General features: G+C 37.0%; 1 protein-coding gene across 1 annotated transcript in view; it reads left to right on the plus strand.

Moving 5' to 3' along the window:
• The first annotated feature begins 1225 nt into the window (after nucleotides 1-1225).
• The window catches only part of LOC145666596 (cytochrome b5-related protein-like), a 113208-nt gene continuing 93032 nt past the window's right edge, over nucleotides 1226-21401 (plus strand). Inside the window, exon 1 of the mRNA XM_081733998.1 lies at nucleotides 1226-1627. The gene's annotated coding sequence lies outside the window, so the exon portion shown is untranslated. The remainder of the gene's footprint in view (nucleotides 1628-21401) is intronic.

The following is a 21401-nucleotide window of genomic DNA, read 5'->3' on the forward strand; positions in this document are numbered from 1 at the left end:
CATTAGGCACCAAAGCAATTATTTAGGCAGTAAAGATCGAAATAGGCAAAATAGGCAAAATAAAATTGGCTTAAATCGAAACTATAACCCCCTATATAAACTTTAAAATGTTATTTTTGATCATATCTTTAATATTAAAGAATAGGCATTTTGCCTAACATCCGGTCTCTAGTCATAACTGCAGAATTTGGGGGACACAGCATTCACATAAAGTTATTCAGCATCAACGTGACTCTCCCAAACTTAATGTCTGGTGCGGTTTGATGGAAGATCGTGTAATTGGTCCTTTCATTTTTGTAGAAATACAATAAACGGGGACGTTTACTATGACATGCTGACAGAGTACGTCTTTCCCCAAATGGACGATATTGAGGCGGAAAAGGGGCTTTTGTTTTTCCAACAAGATGGCGCCCCACCTCATTACAGTAACATTGTGCGTGCGGCTCTTGACACTCGCTTTCCAGGAAGGTGGATAGGCAGGGTTGGCCCAATACCTTGGCCACCACGAAGCCCAGACTTAACCCCACTGGACTTTTTATTTTGGGGCCACATAAAAAATGTTGTGTACAGTGAAAAGATCAGAGACATCAATCATTTATGGGAAAGAATCGTCGCGGCGGTTGGGACAGTTACACCTGAAATGTTGGTGAATACGTGGCGAGAAGTGGAATATCGTCTCGACGTGTGCAGGCCCACAAATGGATCCCACGTTGAAATCTACCAACATTAAACAAAACTTGAAGGAATTCTCTTTCATGATATGCACTCATTGATGTAAGTTTTCATTCATTTTGCAATTAAATTTATACTTAAAACTAGGGAGTCCTTTTTCAAACACCCTGTAGATCAGAATCAAGGGACCCTAAAAGCAACTGAAATTGTTAGGAAAATAATTACTGTTAAATTTACCTAATATCTATGTATTCCTTTTTGCAAAGACTAGACAGAACAGGAATACTGTCTGTTCTGCCTGAAGATAAGATCGGATCAAAAATTCTACAAAGTGCTGGAGTATCATTAGACAGAGAAGAAAATCACAGCTCGATCAGTGTAACAAGTAAAAACAATGTTTGGAATGTGTTTTGTTATTGTTTGTGACCTGACAAAAGGAAAGAGAGTATTTACATTTATATTGTAGTTAACTCTTTGGCTTAAAACAGGGTCAGGTCCTAGTACAGCTTATGGATTCACTGTGAAAGAAAAATACCAAACAGAAACAAAAAGAGGTCATCTTCCATGCTCACATTCATTTTCCTTACATGCTGCAAATTAAGTTAAATCCACTTTCACCGTTAAAAGAAAACTTCTGTAAGATAACGTGAGTGCGGTCATTGACCAAAAGAAAGAAAAAAAAAAGTGGTCAGATAGGTCTCACTGATACTAGCAGCTCCAGGAACAAGCTTCTCTCTTGGGTAACAAAGACATACTGAAAAGACACGATCTTACGTACTATATTCTGGAAATATAATATAGTGAGAAGCCTCAGGCGTTATGTAACCTTCAGTGAATTCTTCATTGGTTGGAGGAAGCTGGCGCACAAAATGTATTACCCAGCAAACGTCCTTCGGTGATACATGGTTACTTGCACGCTGTGTTGATTTACAGATGGCACGAGTATTTTCGTAAGGTAAGGATCCAGTCTATAATATGTATACTACATCTGGGCCTAACTAACTATGCATAATTCTACTACACTACAGGAAGTAACCCATATTCAAAAATTCTTGCCGAAGTTCCTTATCTGTGTTGTGGGTTGTATCTGACTATCGAAATCTGTATTGTGTCAAAACATAGCTACTATCTTAGAGCAATTGAGTAACCTATACCAGTTGTTCCCAAAGGCGCCCATGTTATGGTTTCCAGGGGGGGCAAGTATAAGCGAGGTTTCAAATATAGTTTCAAATTTTGCTGTAACTAATGTAAAAATTCTATTGTGTTTTCGATATTCTGAAGTACAATTTCCTCTAGGGGGAGAACCCCCCACCTTGCCCCCCTGATGGGCGCCCTTGGTTGTCCCCATCCCTGTTTGGTTGATGACACTCTTTACAGAACGTTCTTTACAGACTTCGTGACACACTTGTTTGATCTTTTATTATTAATAATAATATAAATTTTAGTAGTGTTAAGGTTTGTATAAAGTTGTGACTAAGTAGCACTTAGTATTGTTGCCATTGGAGATGTTTACTGGTACAGTCTGTCTCAAAGTTGGTTTTAACTAGCCACTAAATGTTTCATGATTTAAAATTCTAATTTTGCGGAACACGCTAGCAGACTGCATGGCACCAGTGTGTCGCAACACACCGGTTAGAGACCACTGACCTATTCAATTGTTGTTATATGTTTATGTATCAGATAATTTCGCTTTAGACCAAACTTGTATGTAAGTACCTCTGAGGCAGATTTTACCAGCGCTATTATGGATCTAAATCAAAATCAGTACTCAGAGCGAATGGAGCAATAGCTTTAGGCCTAGCGCCATTTCTAATTCATCTTGGGATTTAAAATATTGACAGTTGATGAAACATCATTTTGTGAGACGTGTTTTAGGACGAAATGCACTCGTAGTGAGATATCATTGTTTTTACTATGAGAAAGTGAAAATAGGTACAGAATAATTCATTCATGCCGACTATAGGATTTTCACTTAAATCATTGACACCGCAATTTACTTTCGTCCCAGGTCCCGCAGATCAACGGGACAGTCCTGTCCGTAATCCGGAGAAAGAGCAATACTCTTAAACAGCTAAACAAGTATGAATGTAATACAGTTATATGCAAAATATTCGCCGAAAGTGTGTACCGGGAACCACCATGAAATATCTAAAATATTTACTACATGTGTTTAAAATCACTCACAGCAACATGTTTGTGTGATTTATTTCTTTAGGTCCTGTGGTGTAACTCAAATAATTTAGCAACCGGTTCTGTGATTGGTATAGTAATTGACTTAGTGTTAATGTTATTACTAGGGCCCGGAAGTTGAGGAAAAATCCTCTTTTTTTACGAGTGCCCGAAGACGAGGCTTAACATACGTACCGTATGTTCATTTTCGGTCATTATAGGCCAGAAAATGTTTATTTTCCTTTTTTCCTATTTCAGCGTTTTTTGTTTATTGGTGTTTTTTTTAAAGATTTTAATAGGTCTTAACGTCTTCTTTTGCACTTGATCTTTCGACAATAAATTTACTGGTCATTAACTCGAATCACCACCACCTCTTAAACATCTTTTCTTTAGTAAAGAAAATTCAGAAGATACGACATCCTTCAACAACTGATAATCTGTAACAATCACAAGTCAGATAAGAAGGCGTAACAATATCCTCCAGCAAAGGGGCGGGGTGAGAGTGGGGAAGTTCTCTTATTTTAGTTTGTACTTCAGTTTGTGAAAGGACAGATCGTTAACCTACCAAAAGCTTGTATTTCTTGAGCATTATATTCATTAAATGTGTAATTCTGATTAAATTGGGTCTTATTTTTAGATTCTTTTTTAGATATCTTTAGGTTTTTATAGGTCTTTTTTAGACAATTTTTAGATCTTCAACTTCCGAGCTCTAGTTATTACTATATGATTATATCACGTATTTGTGTATTCCAATGTGAGGCGCACCTACGGGGAGTCCACCGGGTCCGAACTCAACCGGAAAAAAATCGTAACTCAACATACATTTGTCCACTTTCTCAATAAAACCATACTTAACAGGGAAATGATTGGTGTAGCATGAAAATCTGATCTTACACTTCATCTGTACTATTTCTCTTATAAAAATATTCTAGTTCTATCATTTTTTTCTGAAAATATAAGGGGAAATATTTTACAATTACTTATCTTTTCGGGTGTAGAATACATATACCACATAGACGTAGTGGCTTGTATTTTGTACCCCCCCCCCCCCTAACAAAAATTTCTGGATACGCGCCTGATTCCAATGATACTAGTAATAGTAACTAGGAATAAATTAGGCAGTATCTTTACTACATTGATATTTATTGTGATTTTCAAACATAGTATTACATTTGTTTTCTAGATCAAGGCACAATTTTAACAATCGATTCCGGAAACCTGAGAAATTTTAACGAGTGGTTCGGGCAAATCAGCCAAATAACCACTGTTTAGGTCTATTTCGAGGCTCATGTATTTTTACTGAACCAAAAACTAGGTTGAAACATGGACCTACAGCTGGAAATGGGACTGACCCACCTCTCCCTTTTCTATGAGTAATCTTTAAATACTGCAATCCGTTCTTAACGCGGTTTATTGGATCCTCCCCCCCCCCCCAAAAAGTCATCACTATCCAAATCAACGTTGTTCGTTTATTCATAATGGATTTTAATTGCTTTGTTTCATTACATGCACAAGTTTATAATGGAAAAAAGGTATTTTTTTATAAACTAAGTAATACAGAAAATAATTTTAAACAAATAAAATTTGTAAAAATGTATTTCTTCAATTGTAAATGAAAAATGAAATCTACCAATTTTAGCTACCATGGTTTAACCTGCACGCTGAAAAGACTATTGATAAATGAAAGTAAATAATTATGAAAGGAACTGATGGAATGCGAACGTGGAAGGAAACTGGAGAACCTTAAGAAAACTCCCATACACGATGTTATACCTCAAACTCATATTTGGATTTATATTTCTGGACCTTCGGCATCTATGGGCATGCGTCGCATATGAGGAATGATGTTCCTCAGTGATCATATTACTCGCGGAATTGACTTTGAGTTTAACGTCCCTTTCAGCAGAGAGGCTATATGAGACGGGACCTACTGATTAACGTGGAATCCGAACCACATGAGCTCCCGATGGGAATCGAACTCGGGTTTCCCATGCCAAAAGCGCGTACGCTAACCGTACTACCCGAGGAAGTAGGGAAGGAATCGGCCTGGGATTTGTATATCATCATCCCTGCATTTGTCTGATGTGAGTGAAGAAAACGCAGAAAAAAATCTATTTTTCTTTCTGTTGTTATTTATGAGTTTTTTTTTTCCGATCGAGTGTCTCCACCGGAAATCGAACCCAGGACCGCTCGCAACAAAGGTGGGTGTTGTAGCGACTACGCTACACGGGGTCACACCAGTGACGGATCAAGCCCAGGGTCGGGGGAGGCCTAAGCCCCCAGTTTTTTGAGTGACAAATATAATTGAGGCTACTAGGTATATTTATATATTTTGAAAGTTTATAGTAAACCCATGATATACCTATCATAGTTTGGGTTCTGGCTCCCCCCCCCCCCCACGAGGTTTATCTTCTAGGTCCACCACTGGATCACACACGCTCATGTGATCTTGGATCGAGTAGAGAACCCAGGACCACAGATGAACGCTCTCTACCATTTCTTACTTCTTATCTCCTGTGTCTTTACACATTTCATGACCATTGCAGTCGACAGAAATACAAACACAGAGTTAAAAATGCCCATGCTTTTCAGAGGGAGCTCTAATGGGCTTCGCCTCCAATGTTAACTTAAAGCCTTACACCGCTCGACAGTAACCTACCACATCCGTTCATTGAGCTGCCATGTCCCTAGTCTTTAATTGTAGTTAGTGGCATATTTAAGGGGGGCTTCCGGGCTTAAGGCCCCCGAAATTTTATTTACTTTATTAAAGTAAATTAAATATTTTGCAGAAATTTCACATTTCCAGGACTAAAATTAGCAAAGCTCCTCCCCTGAAATAAAATAGTAAATGTGCCACTGATTGTAGTTAATATCGTCATGTCACATCGACTATACTTCAACCATTCATCATATTTCCATCTGAACACGCTTAAGTCTTATTTACTTCTTTTGTTGAGTTATTTTTTAAAAAAATTGAATTTGGAAACATATTGTCAATTTTTAAATACGCATACTAATAAAAGCTTCAAATGAATGAAAGCAGGAAATTTGTATTATTATGTTAACTTTATGAGTACGTTTCGTGATATTAATTTAACGTTGTAAAAGTGCCTTAGAAAATGATGGTTCATCATCTTTAAATATTTGTATTTCCAAGAATGAATCAAAAAGAGTAAATTTTTACTTTCTTCTAACAGCTTATCTCTTCCTATGGCGTCGGGCCTACATAGCGTCGGGTCTGGGGCAAATACTCCCTTTACGCCACTCACGGGAAGGTTCTATCTAGTCAAATTACTATCTTTTAAGAGCCGTAAATCACTATCCACGGATGCAACTTAACTCATAATTTGGCATCAGCTCTTAAAAAAAATCAAGGGCTGCAAACGATTTCGTTTCGTGGCAACCTAGAAATTAAGTAGAACTAGGTTCTTTTTTAGTATATCAGATGTTTCTGCGGAGTACTTTGTCAGAATACCGTCATCCTTGGCAAATGTACTAAGGTTTTAACTCTACGCGAAAGTCAGAAAATAGGCCTACCTAGTATATAGTATGGATTGGTTTGGTTTAAATTTTAAAAACAAGCGAGTACTAGTTATAAAATTGTCTCAAAAATATTATGTTTGTAATTACATCATTGAATATTTCATGGTATCTATTAAAACTTGTCGAGATGCACCAGCGAGTAGCGATACGAAGTTCACGAACTACTGATTAAAATTGAACTAGAGCAGCAGCAATAACTCTGGAATTAAAATGTTGAAAAGAACGAGAGAAAGACGAAGAACTCACTGGAAGTTGAGCTGTTTGGCATAAGTCCGAGTTCTAAAAATGAAGGAAAATCTGTGTTCGAATTGAATACTGAATTTACCCATATACGCCCAGCAATACACATGTCATCACAAACGACCCCTCGCGTCTTCGATCTACGTATATATCACGTGTACACCACGTGAATAAGTGGTTTTTGTGGCGTGATATCTTCTCAATTAATATTCAACGGGAAGTGATAGTATATTTATACCACTTCTGGTTGTAGTAGAAAGATTAGAGTGAAGACGGAAATATATTTTTGGGACGCTTAATTGATTATAGAAAACAACTTCTTGCTATATATAACCATTTTTACTCTATAACGATCACTCTTAAAACCGGAAGTGGTCGATTTGCCGCCACAGGAAACCGCTTTTTGCTACCTATTAAGGTTTTTATTCTATGGAGATCAGAATCCCGAAAGTAAAATATAGTCCCGGAAGTAAAATATCCTCCAATTCGGATCTCCGAGAGGGAGATGTCTTGAGAAGAATCTATTGGACTAGAAAGTAACAGTATGTAGAAAGTCGCTAGAGAAAGGAAGACAAACAAGAGCAAAAGGTTTAGGATGTGGACATGGAACGTACGTGTCATGTTATTGAAACGGAAATTAGACAATAAAAGAAGAAATGAAACAAAATAAGCTAGTTTTGGTAGAAGTTTGTGAAGTTACGTGGAAGATAATGGGGAGATTAGAAGCAAAGGATATAGAATATTTTACTTAGGTAATGAAAAGAATGGTCATAATAGTGTGGGAATAAATCTTGGTAAAAGCTTACAAGAGAAAGTACAGAAAGTAGAATTTGTTGACGACAGAGTTATGATGTTAAGATTTAAAAAAAAAAAAAAAAAAGGAGGAGGAGGATCCAGTGTCAATCCAAAAATACGCACCGACTACTTCATACAATTGAAGAAGTCGAGGAAAATTATGAGAAAATAGAAAAAAAAATATATAGATAGGGAGAAAAGGAATGCATGTGTATACCCTAATAGTAATGGGAGATTTCTATGCAGTAGTTGGGAGAACGACATGAAGGTAGTATCGTAGGCAAATATTGATTAGGAGAAGGGAATGAAAAGGAAGAGGGACGTCAATTTCTGTAGACAGAAATCGATAGTAATTGGGAACACTTGGTTCGATCAGCACAAGAGAAGAAGATATACATGATAATCCTTAACAGACGGCCGAATATATATGGTTCAGGGTAGGTACCGGCATAGTTTGAAGAACGGGAAGACATTTTTTATGATCACAATCTTGTGGTGGCCGAAGTGGATATTCAACTGGAAAACGTTGCCAAAAGAAAAGTAGGCAACAAGAAGTTCAATATTGGAAAGTTGAAAAACTAAGTAAGAAATCTTTTCGTAGAAAACTTCGAAAAAATACTTAAACGAGGAAAAGATAGGTGTGGATAGCAAAAGACAGTAGAAGCTTTGCATAAAACAGTCTGCAGAAGAAGTAGATTACCGAGAAACGGTTAAGAAACCATGACGTACAGAACAGATATTGCAAAAAAAAAAAAAAAAAAAAAAAAAAAAAAAGAGAGAGAGAGAGAGAGAGAGAGAGAAAAGGGAACGGAAATAGGTTGACACAGAAGAGAACAGAAAGATATACAGAAGTTAAACAAGTTACGAAGAGAAACAAGCAGAGCAAAGGAAGAATTTTACAAAAGGAGGATGTGTAAGGCTATAGAAGAAATAAAAAGAATTGAGGAACATGAGAAAATATACAAGGAGGTGAAATCTATGGAACTTTGAAGGAAACAATGGGGTATTACGATGGCACCAGAAACTAAGAATAAGAAGGTACTTAACGAGAGGAATGAAGTCTTAGAAAGATGGAAAGAATGTGTTGAGGACTCCTATGACAGCAGGGGATAGACCGCGTGGTCTAGATGTTGAAGTACAAAATGAAGTATGTGAAGATGATAAAGGATTTAATATTCTTAGGGGTGAGTTTGAAAAGGCTTAGGAATAGAAAGGCAATCAAGATAAATATCAATTGAATTCATTAACAATATAGAAGACAAGAGCAAGAAAGAATTGCTTCGTCTTTGCAATGAAATATATGAAAAAGGACTTGCTAAAAGATTTCCTAAAGATAATCATGATACCGTTGGCTAAGAAATCGAACCGAGATAGATGTGAGGACTATAGAACTATTAGCCTCATATCGCACGCAGCAAAAATTATACTTCAAAAACTGAACAGAAAGTTGTATGGAAGAACAAATGGAGAATTTGAGTAGGAACAGTTCAGGTTTAGAAAAGTTAATGGCACAAGCGATGTAGTTGGCTTATGAAAGGTTGTCGGCGAAAGTTCATAGAAAAATTAAGAAGTGTTCGTTGCAATTATTGATCTAGAAAAGGCTCTTGAGCGCGTAAACTGGGAATAATTGTTGGAAGTTCTAACGAAAATTGGGTTGGAATGGAAAGATCGAAGACTTACAAGAAATGCAGGGCCTATATATGAACAAAACAAGCAAGTATTAGAATAGGGGAAGAAATAACAGCGGAGAGTTCAATTGAAAAGGGAGTTCGAATGGAATATTGTCTCTCGCCAATATTATTTAATATCTATCTAGAAGAAATAGTGAAAAAGAACTCATACAATGAAAGACGGTATTTTGGTAGGAGCTAGAATGGTTAGCTGTACTGCTGTACACGGTTTGCAAATGATAATAGCGCTTATTGCGGAATCTGAAGAGGAAATCAATAGGATATTAGAATATTTGAGAAAGGGTTGCGAAGAATACGGGATAAAAATAAATGCTAGAATAACAAAAGCCATAGTGGTTAGAACGAAGCGGTCCTTGTCAAATATAGAAATAGGAAGGGAGAAAACGTCTCAAGTGACCAGCTTTCGATACCTAGGTAGTGTTATTAGTGATGATATGAAGTGTGAACGTGAAATAACTGCAAGAATAGGAATGGCGAAAGAATCAATTAGGAGGAAGAAAAGCTATTTTATGGGAACTTGAATTAAGAAAAGACTCATAATATGCCTCTTGTAGAGTATTGTGCTGTATGGGGCAAAAACATACATTACACAAAAGCAATAAAAAAAAGAATGAAAGCTTTCAAAATGCGGATGTGGAGAAGGATGGAGATAATTTGCTGAGTTGAGCGGATAATGGTGAGAGAGTGATAGAAATGGTGGAAGAGAAAAGAACAAATTTTAGATGTAATTGAAAAGAGGAAGAGAAACGTGTTGAAAGATTGACTGATAGGGAACTGCATCGTGAGGGACGTGATAACATGTATGGTGGCAGGAAAGAGAGGGAAGGGTGAAAAGGCTACAGTTGATGGGCGTCATAAAAACAGAAAAATCCTACGTGAAGACAAAGACATTAGCTGAAGACCATGGAGCCTGGAATCTTCTTAGTTGCAGCAAGTGACCTCTCAATGCTGGCAGAATATCTATGACCATTATAATCAGGGCCGGATTTAGCATTTTGGCGCTCCTAGGCCCAATAATTTTTTCCGCCCCATAGTCTGGTTAAAGTTGCTTTCTTAAAAACCTTCATTAAAAAATTATATCAGGCCTATATGTTAATTGCTTAAACACCACTCCACGATGCAATTTTATCTTTAACTTTACCAACAATTATTTGTTCCAATGAACTTCAAAATCAGAATGCTTTATTAGCCTGATTTTTTTAACCAATTCAAAAAATATGTTAAGTTATGGATATTTATTTTTATTTTCATATATTTTTATTTTTTTTTTCTCTCGGCCGTGCGCCCCCTGGGAGCTTGCGCCCATAGGCCCGGGCCTACCGGGCCTATTAGGAAATCCGGCCCTGATTATAATGATGAGGTAGATTCGAACTCAATCTTTTGTTTTATTGTTTTCTTGTCACCTTACCGTTGGACTATCTTTGCACTTGATGTAATGACTAATCTGCTGGTTTATGGAAGCAAATCATTACAGAATTTTGTTATTCACGATATTTCGATACAAAAAATATTTATGAATTGCTTTTAAAAAATCTGAGGAGTAATATTTCAATACAAATGCTATAAGACCTGCTAAATTTTATATGTTTCATACGTAGGTCTAAATCAGCGATAGTCTTGTCCTTTGGAATGAAGTTTCAAGGTTCATTGGCGAATTACAGTATACGCGATTTTATTTATTTATTTATTTATTTTTTTTAATATAGCGAGACGTACAAACCTTGTCTTCTGGCAATACGAGACAGATCGTAGATAGATCTATTTCTGAATCTAATCACTAGCAACTCCTTTTGTTGCAATTAGGAAGTTTGAAACGTTTACGTGGCCATGGAATAAACTAAATATAAAATTGCCATATTTTGCTTAATTTAAAAGAAATATATATATTTCCTATTATATCATCAGCACAGAATAGAAAGTATTTCCCAAAGACATAAAAGAAAACGATGTATACTTGACTAGTATTCAGGTTTTAATCTCTTGAGGGCATGTGATTAAAAAAAAAACAAAAAAAAAACGTGTTTTTCATTATAAATAGGGAAGTACGTGGCGAGGAGGAAAAAGGGAACTCCACATCGGACATCATTTATATCTTATGACTACTTTCACAATTTGGAGTTTCCATTTATATAAATGTTACAATTATACAGTATTCACTGTGCATACTCTTGCAAGTTATGTACAAAATTAGACTCATTGTTTTCTAGCATCTACACCTTGAGAAAAAACAAGGCCATTTCATATTCCTTCATCCCTTTCCTTTAAAAACTCTTTAATTATGTGAAGTATACAGAAAAAAAATAAAGACCCAACTTGTCTTACGTTTGTTTTTTTTTTTAATAAGTGTAATAGAATAATGTAATAGTTGGATAATTGCGATAATTGCGATAATTAGTAAAGTGCTTAGAGATAACTTGAAAACTTGTCTTTAAAAGTTTACATTTCACAAATGATAATATTTCACATTAATAAATTGTTCATATTTCAAGCGTTTTGCTTTTTCTTTCTTTTTTTTCTGTACTTGCTACAAACATGTTGATCAAGGCAAACACGTGTGCTGACCTTGTAACGTAGGAGTTTGTCTATTCATGATTTATGTGCACAGGGATCTTGGTATGGTTTAAATCGTACATTAAACTATAAACCAGTAAACTATGGGTGCATACATCATCCATAGGGAGTTAAATCCAAATACTAATAAAGTATTACGTTTTCTTCTTGAGACCTTCAAACCACCTAGGTACTGCATTGCTATGCAAGAGTATGGGAAGTCTTATTAAACGGCTATGTTCATTGTCCATCTGTTCCAGCCGTTTGTTGACAGGTATCCAAGCAAAAAGGCAATCGGATCGCAACAAATTGTTTCTTTATATCAACACAGTATCCCAAGAATAGGTACTATTCCTTTTAGCTCCGTATTCAAACCGGAAGTGGTAGAAATAAGTCATTTTCAGTTTCAATATTGATCACCTTAGAACAAAAAACAGTATGTGTACTAGACAGCGGAAAGTGTTTTCTTGAAACAGATTTAGAGTATCAAGGATAGGTTGCATTTCCATCCTCATCCCTCTACTAAAACGTTAATTGTACAATTCCACTCCCACTTCTGATTTCAATATTGATCTCCATAGAGCAAGTCGACCAGAGTTAGCGCGAAGTGATTTTTTTTTTTTTTTTTTAATATATAGATTCAGGATCACAAGAATTAATTTCATCTTCACTCCTATGCGTCTATTCAAATTGGAAATGGTAGAAATCAATAATTTCGGATTTTAACACTGATCGCTATAAAGAAGAACGGCAATACATACCGAGAAGTTGTTTTTTGATATAAATCAGTGTCATAAGAATAGGTGTCATAAATAAATATTTTAGGTATACTAATATAGAGAGACCTTTATTACATAAATAAATTAGGAAAAAAGTACTTTTGAGACTCGAAGTTTGTAGCGTTATTTTTGTGACTCGTAATTAATCTCTAATGCAAAAATATGAATACATATGAAGGATGATCAGCAAGTTGGATTACAAACTCAATACAGCCAACACATATGAGAGGTGATCAGGAGGAAAGGTTACAAGGCCGATATTCTAGAGTTTCATCTGTTAATATAGTACATGGAGTTGGCAACTGCGAAGAGTATCAGCCACCCACCACCTACGGTGTAAGTTGTAGGTAAACACAAATAGCGACTCGTTTGGAAAACTGATCTTGCTAAGAAGTCGCTCAGTTAGTCGATTTCTGTAGGCGAAACATGTAACCACGGATGAAATTCATCGGCAGCTGGTAGAGGTTTATGGATAGACTGTAATGTTTCATCAGTATGTCCTAGAATGGTGTCCTAGAACTTGTGGTTGGTAGAGAAAACATCTCCGACTAGGAGCACCCGCATACAGTCCTAGAGGACCACCACCCTGTTGAAGCAGTTTCGCTGAGACATCATCACCCTAGAGCCTGGACCTCGCTCCAAGTGACTTTAAACTGTTCCCGCACTTGAAGGAGCACTTAGGAGGAAGTCACTTCGCTTTAGAAGAGGTGAAACACTTCGTGACAACGTGGCTGAACACGTAAGGACAGGATTTTTACAGGAGGGAATCTTCAACTTCATCCTACGATACGACAAGCGTCTCAGCCGAAATGGAGACTGTCGAAAAATAACCTAATGTATGCACTACTCGTAAGAATATTTACAATATGCTTCTCGATACATGTATCATAAGGGACTTTGGTCGATAGTCCATCATTCTCGTACGTAATTTTTAACTTTCTTTAATTTTGCAGAACCTCTTTCATTATAAAACACACTCTGGGGCTGTAAGAGCAAGGCGATACATGCTGTTTGCCAGTGATGATACATTTTTCGTATTTTGAGCTTTATTCATTATATATGATAATGATAGAGCTCCTTCGTGGCTAAGCGGTTAGCGTATTAGCTTTAGCTGAGCGGTTAGCTTTGGCGTGGGAGACCAGAATACGATTCCCAGCGTGAACTCATATGGTTCGGATTCCAAGTTAATCAGTAGGTCCCGTCTCATATAGCCTCGCTGCTGAAACAGACCTTAAACTCAAAATCAACTGTGGGGCCGCGGTGGCTCAGTGGTAGAGCGTTCACCTCTGATGCTTGGGGTCCCGGGTTCGATCCCAGCCCCCGCCAAGTGAACTTTGTGGTGGACAAACGCCGTGTGCGTGGGTTTCCTCGTGGTTCTCCCGTTTCCTTCCACTTTCTTCATTCCACCATTTCATTCATTACTCATCATCACCGTCTCCTTTAGCCTCATCGGCATAATCGTGGGACGTAAAACTCAAAGATTTCATTTCATTTTCATTTCAAAATCAACTCAAAATGATAATGATACTTCATTCACGCACCATCAATAACATTGCAAAATTATCGTGCTTTAAAGATATTGGATATAAAGAAACTCCTTCTTCAATATGGCTAGGTAGTAATATTTACTCTTTTCATGGATATACTAAAAGTTGAGAAAAGACGTTTGACTCTCTACCCACTTTTTGACATTTCTTTGGATAAGTTAAAAAGCATATCTAACACTGCTATAAAATCCTTTGAAGACTCCAGCTTACGACAAACTTACGACTCAACATTGTCATTTAGACGTTTAGGCCCCTCACGACGATTGAAAATTATTTTTAATTGCTGTACTAGAGACATTCTTACATATATGACGACCACAAACGAAAGTTTCTGTTTTGTGTTTAACTCTATCGAACAAAGTTTATTTTATGGTCTTCTGTTTCAATATTACATAAGCAATCTTAAATGGTCCTATGAAATCCTGACAAACATGTGTATTTGCCAAACTGTTTCAATGCGTATATTAACGAATGAAACAGTCCATAACATACAACATGTATTTACCAAATTGGCAACAAATTGATGAATAATTATAATACTTCTATACAGATCTACCGAAACGATAACATTAATTATTCTTGATGAATATCAAGTTGAGTCTGATTATACGCAAAGACGTAGTGTTTGGTTGCATTCCATTTTCCAAAGTTTCAATGTGAAATACCTCTGAAACTTATATTTACGAATAAATTTTGAGTGGGAATGTTAATTCTTCGTCTGCCTTTAGATTCCCCCCGTCTGTACCGTACATAATCAAAGGAAAAATGAAAGATTGAGCAACTAACAAGCAAGATCTAGGAGAACAACGACTAAGACACGTAAAAATATTGACATTCCGTATTTCATTCAAAACAAGATTATTTACTATCAAACAGATCTATCGAAACATCGAATCGATTTTATGGGATTTTATGGGACGGAACCTCTATTAAATTATGAGATGTTATGAAGCCCCTATAATTAAATCCATGTTGGTGATTATAATTTATCAGTACGTTTCTAGTAGTTCTGTAAAAAAAAAATAAAATAAAATAAAAAAATGGAGCAATTCATTATTTGAAAAATGAAATCTTCGAATCTTGGAATAAAATCCATGATTCCAATAACAAATCGGATAACACAGTACCCCCCCCCCCCGCACATAAAATAAAAGTTCTGTGCACCGGAACCCAGGGTATGAATTCGATGTACAGGGTGGGGCAAATAAAAGTAGCCCGGAGAACAGAGTTTCAGGGTACAAAGAAACACAGCAAAGGAAAGGAAATAGTTCGCTAACTTGCTTATAGCAGATGCTGAAAATGACCACCATTCATCTCTTGAATGAACATATGAATGAAAATGACCACAATTTCAGGTGTTCGGACACGTTTCGGAATTTTCGGAATATTTTTGCCTTGTTGAAAACAGATCCTGTTTGACGCCATTTTCTGACTAATCGTTACATTACACTTTGACACCATGAAATTCATGAGCAAACAACTGACCCCACACTATCCACGAATTTGTTTTCACGTAACTTTCCACAACGAAAACCCTCTGCTGCACTGTGAATACTATCTTCACCTGTGCACTGCTCACTCACACTGACACAGTATGCACAAACAAGGAGAAGGCAGACTTTGGTAAGTGAACTTCGGGGCCATTTTTTGCGAGGAGGTAGTGCACATTTGAAGAGTTAATATTACAAACTGGGAGAGCGCAATGGGGAAAAATAAGGGAGAAAAACCGTCTTCAAAAGTTTTCTACTCGCCACATATACTGTTCGACGCGCAGATTTATCAAGTAACGGCGTGCCAGAGTGAGTAAAGTGTGCAACTCATGTGCAAAGGGTCCCGGGTTCGATTCCCAATCGAGTCAATCCTTGTTTTGTTTTTTGCTTCAACTAATAAAGTAACCATTTGTAACTATAAATAAAATATTAATTCACCATATGTTTATAATGAATAAAACAATAGAAATTTTAAAATCACTTGTAAAATCTTTCAATGCTCTATGTTAACTAGCAAGAAAATTTAATCTATTCCGCAAATATACTGATATCACGAGTTGTATTATGGTAACGACAGTCAACGGCGCCGATTTCTCTGTAAATTGGGGGGGGGGCATCCATAAAAAAATACATACAACAGTACATGTAACAATAAAAAATACATATGAAAATACATATTCATAAAATACATGGGACCCACATGAGCTTGGAGAGGATGGACCCTCTGGCTCCCCATGATCGGCGCCCTTGACGACAGTCGTTGTGTAATAAATGTTCTTGACGCTTCGTGTCCACAACTGTTGACAGTGTGCGATTTATAAAGGAGTTGAGGGGGGTAATCCCCTTTGCTAATACTGGATGTTGCTATAACCAAAGCAGATTTCCCCCTCATTCCCCTTGTAATTCTCACACTGTCTACAGATGTAGACACGAAGCTTCAAGAACATTTTTTACACAACGACTGCAGTAACAATAATATTTAAGGAAGAGATTAAATTTTGTTCCTAGTTAACGTGGAACATCAAAAGAATTTACAAGTGATTGAAAATTTCTATTGTTTTATTCATTATAAACATATGGTGAATTAATATTTTACTTACAGTTACAAATTGCTACTTTATTGGTTGAAGCAAAAAACAAGAAAGAAGTTTGACTCGAACGAGAACCGAACCCGGGACCCTTTGCACTTGAGTCGCTGATTCTTCTTACTGTGCCACGCCGTCACTTGATAAATGTGCGCGTCGCACGATATATGCGTCGAGTAGAAAATTTTAAGACGGTTTTTCTCCGTCATTTTTGCCCATTGCGCTCTCCCAGTTTGTAATATAAACTTTTTAAATGTGCACTACCACCTCGCAAAAAATGGCCCCGAAGTTCACTTACCAAAGTGTGCCTTCTTCTTGTAAGATCAGAACCGGTGGTCTGCACACACGTGGTGTTGTTCTATGCATACATTCACGTCCAATCGTATCCACTCGCCCGGGCCACTTTTATTTGTCCCACCCTGTATTTTGTTACGCCGAATTCAAATTTCGAAACCCCAGGACGATTGATCGTGTCATTTTTTTTTGGGGGGGGGACGAAAAACAAGTGATTTTGGATAGAGAGGACACATGTTTTTCACCCATAAAATGAAATTGTCAGTCAATCGTCCTGAGGTTTCGAAATTTGGGTGCGGCGTAATAAAATACATCGAATACATGCTCTGGAGTTCGGGGCACAGAACTTTTAATTTTTGTGTGTTGCTGTGTAGTTATTGGAATATTCGAATATCAGAAAAAAAATATGCAAGTAGCGAACGTTTGAATAATTTTAAAAGCACTAGTTTCTAGTATTAGTTCATTTTTCCTTCTTCAACAAGTAGCTCTGCTGCATGGAATAATCACTAGTTCAATCCCCAGCCAAGTACGCTTGTGGTGGACTACATCGTGTCCGTAGGTTTTCTCGAGGTACTTCCGTTTCTTTCCACATTATAATTCCATAAATTTTTCCATCATCATTCGCTTGCCTTAGTCCTCCGTCTTTCTCAGCCTTAAGGACATAATCGTGGGACGTTAAACTGAAAGATTTCATTTCATTTTTTGGTAATAGTATACATGAGAACGTCGTGATCTGCGTTTCTTCTGTGTTCTATTACCACTTCTACATGAAATACCATAAATTTTCTACGTAGTGCAATAGTAAGAAGTATCCATGTGCACAAGACATGCGATATGCGTTAAATTCCCCCCCCTCCCTTACACACACACAGTCATAGATAAAGTATAAGGGCACTAGACATGCAGATATTGAAGTACAGGTACGTTCTGTTTTATTTTCGTATCAGTCGATAAGTAAATCAAAGTCGCTTTGTTACCCCCTTGGTAAGTTCGTAGATACTCAATGAATAATCCCTGGAAGTATGAGCGTCCAGCTCCTTCGGGAACTCACGCGGCTTTATGTATACTATATCCCATTTTTTCAACTCCACGCTAATTCCTAAAGGTAAACCAGTCATTCTAATATGTGTAGCTACCTATGCACAGTGCCGTGTCGTGGAAAATCAGTGCCCGGGGCGAGGGTATACGACTACGCCTCCATATATATATTCCAAGTAATTTTGCCACTCTCTTTTTTCCTTTTTCTCCCGAATTTTGTGCCTCCTTACTCCATTGCACGGGGCCGTCGCCCCGCTCGCCCCCCCTCCTCCCGGGCACATGCAGTCTGCATGTTTGACGCTAATACTTGTTGATGTTACTAATGTGCAGGCAATTTGCCGATTTAATTGCATCTTAAAAATTGTATTAATTTATTGGGAACTAATATTTGTGTATTTCGACACTAATATATTGATGACAATTTAATTGCAACTTAAACCGTATCCTTTCGATTTTAATTATTTCAAAATGATTAGTAATGAAACTGAATATGAACTTCCTTTGGGATATGGTATACATGAAGCTGCATCAGTTCCCGAAGAAGCAGGACGCTCATACTTTTAGGGATTATTCATTGAGTATGTACGAACTTACAAAGGGGGTAACAAAGAGACTTTTATTTACTTATCGACTGATACGAAAATAAAAAAGAATACCTGTACTTTATATCTGCATGTGTAGTGCCCTTGTACTTTATCTATGACTATGTGTGTGCGGGGGGGGGGAATTTAACGCATATCGCATGTCTTGTGCACATGGATACTTCTTACTATTGCACGACGTAGAAAATTTATGGTATTTCATGTAGAAGTGGTAATAGAACACAGAAGAAACGCAGATCAGGGGGTTCTCATGTATATTATTACCTTACTTTGTTGTTGATTATCAAGGAAAGAGCTATAACGTATATACCTGGGGCTATAATGATATTTACATTTGCCATTAATATTTTTGAAACCGCATCTTGATTGGAGGGTAAACAGAAGAAGAAGAAGTTTAATGTGAAAATTAGGTAGAGCTTTTAATTAAGCACGATTTTAACCTGTAGTATGAAACCATATCGTTTAACACGGGTGAAATCCGACTTCTACCCGCGTCATTTTGGCTACGAATCCTGTTGTGACCACGTTTTTTTTTTTCAGCGCAAACAAATTCGTTATTTATTTCTACAATTTTTAATCTATCTTCTAACAATTTTTAGTACAATAGCCGACTTGGCTACCAAGGCTGCGACTTTTCAAATACAATTACAACTTGATCATACTGATGCATACTGATGCACCATTTCCTATATAACTAATGGAAATTTATCTATTCCCCACAATGCAACAAAATTGACCCAGGCGCCTCTACCGGCGGCAGTTGTAATTTACTTCCATCGTCTGCTTTTACCTGCAGCTTGAACATCATGTTACCATTCTCGGTCACAGTCAGCTTGCATGAGGATAAAGCACTTCATATTGCTCTAATGGATAGCGCTTGTTCTTGATGTACGTGGTCCCGAGTTCGATTCGATAGAAATATTTACTCTATGATTACAACTGTAGTTATCAAAGATAAAAGAGAAAAACCTAAAGTATACAATGGGTCGAAGGCTCGGGTGCAACAGCTAGCATTATTATAATAGAATTAAAAATAATATTGAATTTCTCAAGTATTGTATTTGCGACTGTAAATTTACTTGTAGAAATATAAAAAAATATTTCGAAGAGATACAATTATTGATGTTGATGTATATCTGTATTATTTACCTTGCTCAAGCAATCATCTTTATCCTCATATTAGTACAGGCAGTGACGTATTTAGAGGGAGGCTTCCGGGCTTAAGCCCCCCCCCCCCCGAAATATTACTTACTATAGTAAAGTATATGAAATATCTTGCAGAATTTTCAAATTTTAGGCAAAGCCACCCCGAAACAAAATCGTAAATACGCCACTGAGTACAGATTTTATTTCCTCAATCTTTGAATGCCTGTCTATATAAATAAAAATGAATGCGACGATGTTTTACGGCATCCTAGATCGCTACACCTATTTGATTATTTTTGGTACATGAGAGAACACTGGCCTATCGGCAAGAGGGAGGAAGAGCGATGGGGGGACGTGTCCCGAAAACAATTAATATTAGTCTCCAGTTCATACCTTTAGAAGTTACTGATATAAATAGTGACACTCCCAATTCTGTTTAAGCTCGAGTTCAGCGCCCATCAGCATGAAGAGTGAGAAGGGTTGAAAAATAAAATGTCCAAAGTGGGTCAATCCATCTGAAGTGGTCCAAAAATGGTGAAAATGGTTGCTCGACCCTCTCCGAAAATTATAAAAATTTGAGTGTGATGAACCATGTGTATGAGAAAGTAACATCATTCACATTGTCGTATGTGCAAGTGCTCCTAAATAGCGGCCATCTTTGTTGTCTGTGGAATGCCAATTTTTGCATTTGCAAGCGTTTACGAAAATTACAGTTGCTCAGGACGTACGAATCAGACGAACACCAATGTGGTACACGGAGAATGTAAACTTTTGTGTCTAAATAAATATGCAGAGCTGCAAACCAATACATGAAATCACCAAAAAACTACAGAAAATTACACTTTTAAAAGAGCTGTATTTTGGAATGACATAAAGTGGGAGCTTCATAAATTTTGTGCTGAATACTAGTGCATGTAAAGAGTCTGCAGAAATATCCACGGCTATAATACTACTGTCACTGAAGATTGTGTCCGAAAGTTGAAGTTTGTGATTTTGATACCATTTTGGGGGCATAATATTTCAGGAGGGCAAAATGCTAAAAATTGCTGTTTATGCCACAAAGTAATTTTGTATGTGAATAAACTATTGCAAAAAAAAAAAAAAAAAAAAAAAAGGATATTACATGGATAAAAGAAGTGAGGACACGGTAAAAATTCGAAGAAACATGTTCGTAACGATGGTCGTATCCCCGAAAATTTTAAATGTTTGGATTATGTTTCATGCTAGATCTCAAAAACTATGCATGGTGCAGCAATTAGGTCCACTTTTGTTCGTGTTCAACTGTGCAAAAGATTGTGAGTGGTGTTTGTTCCATATTTCTAGCTCCATGATCATTGCCCGTCTAAAGGTAAGGAGGTTAGCTCCCCCTTGCACCCATAACACCCATCGTCGAACTGGACCGCGGTATTAAGGTACTTAATGTGTCAACAAAGCAGGCACGTAGCCAGGATTTCGTAAAGGGGAGAGGGTTCGTGACATGAAATACTGTGGCCATCACACTAGTGCCCCGATCATTCTAAACTATTTTACTGACAAAATTTATTGGTTCGTTTAGCCAGGATTTCGTAATCGGGGAGGGGGCGTAACATGAAATACTGTGTTTATCATACCAGGAGTTCGATCAATCTAAACACTTTTATTGGCAACATATATTGGTTTATTAGGACAATAAAATGAAGATATGTTAGTATTTTAATAATAAACTATGAAGAAAGCTCGAGTAAAAGAATTGAAAGAAAGTAATGAAAAATATTTTACAA

The sequence above is a fragment of the Thermobia domestica genome, chromosome 12 (assembly GCF_964235325.1).
Source record: "Thermobia domestica chromosome 12, izTheDome1.hap1.1, whole genome shotgun sequence".
NCBI classification, from domain to species: domain Eukaryota; kingdom Metazoa; phylum Arthropoda; class Insecta; order Zygentoma; family Lepismatidae; genus Thermobia; species Thermobia domestica.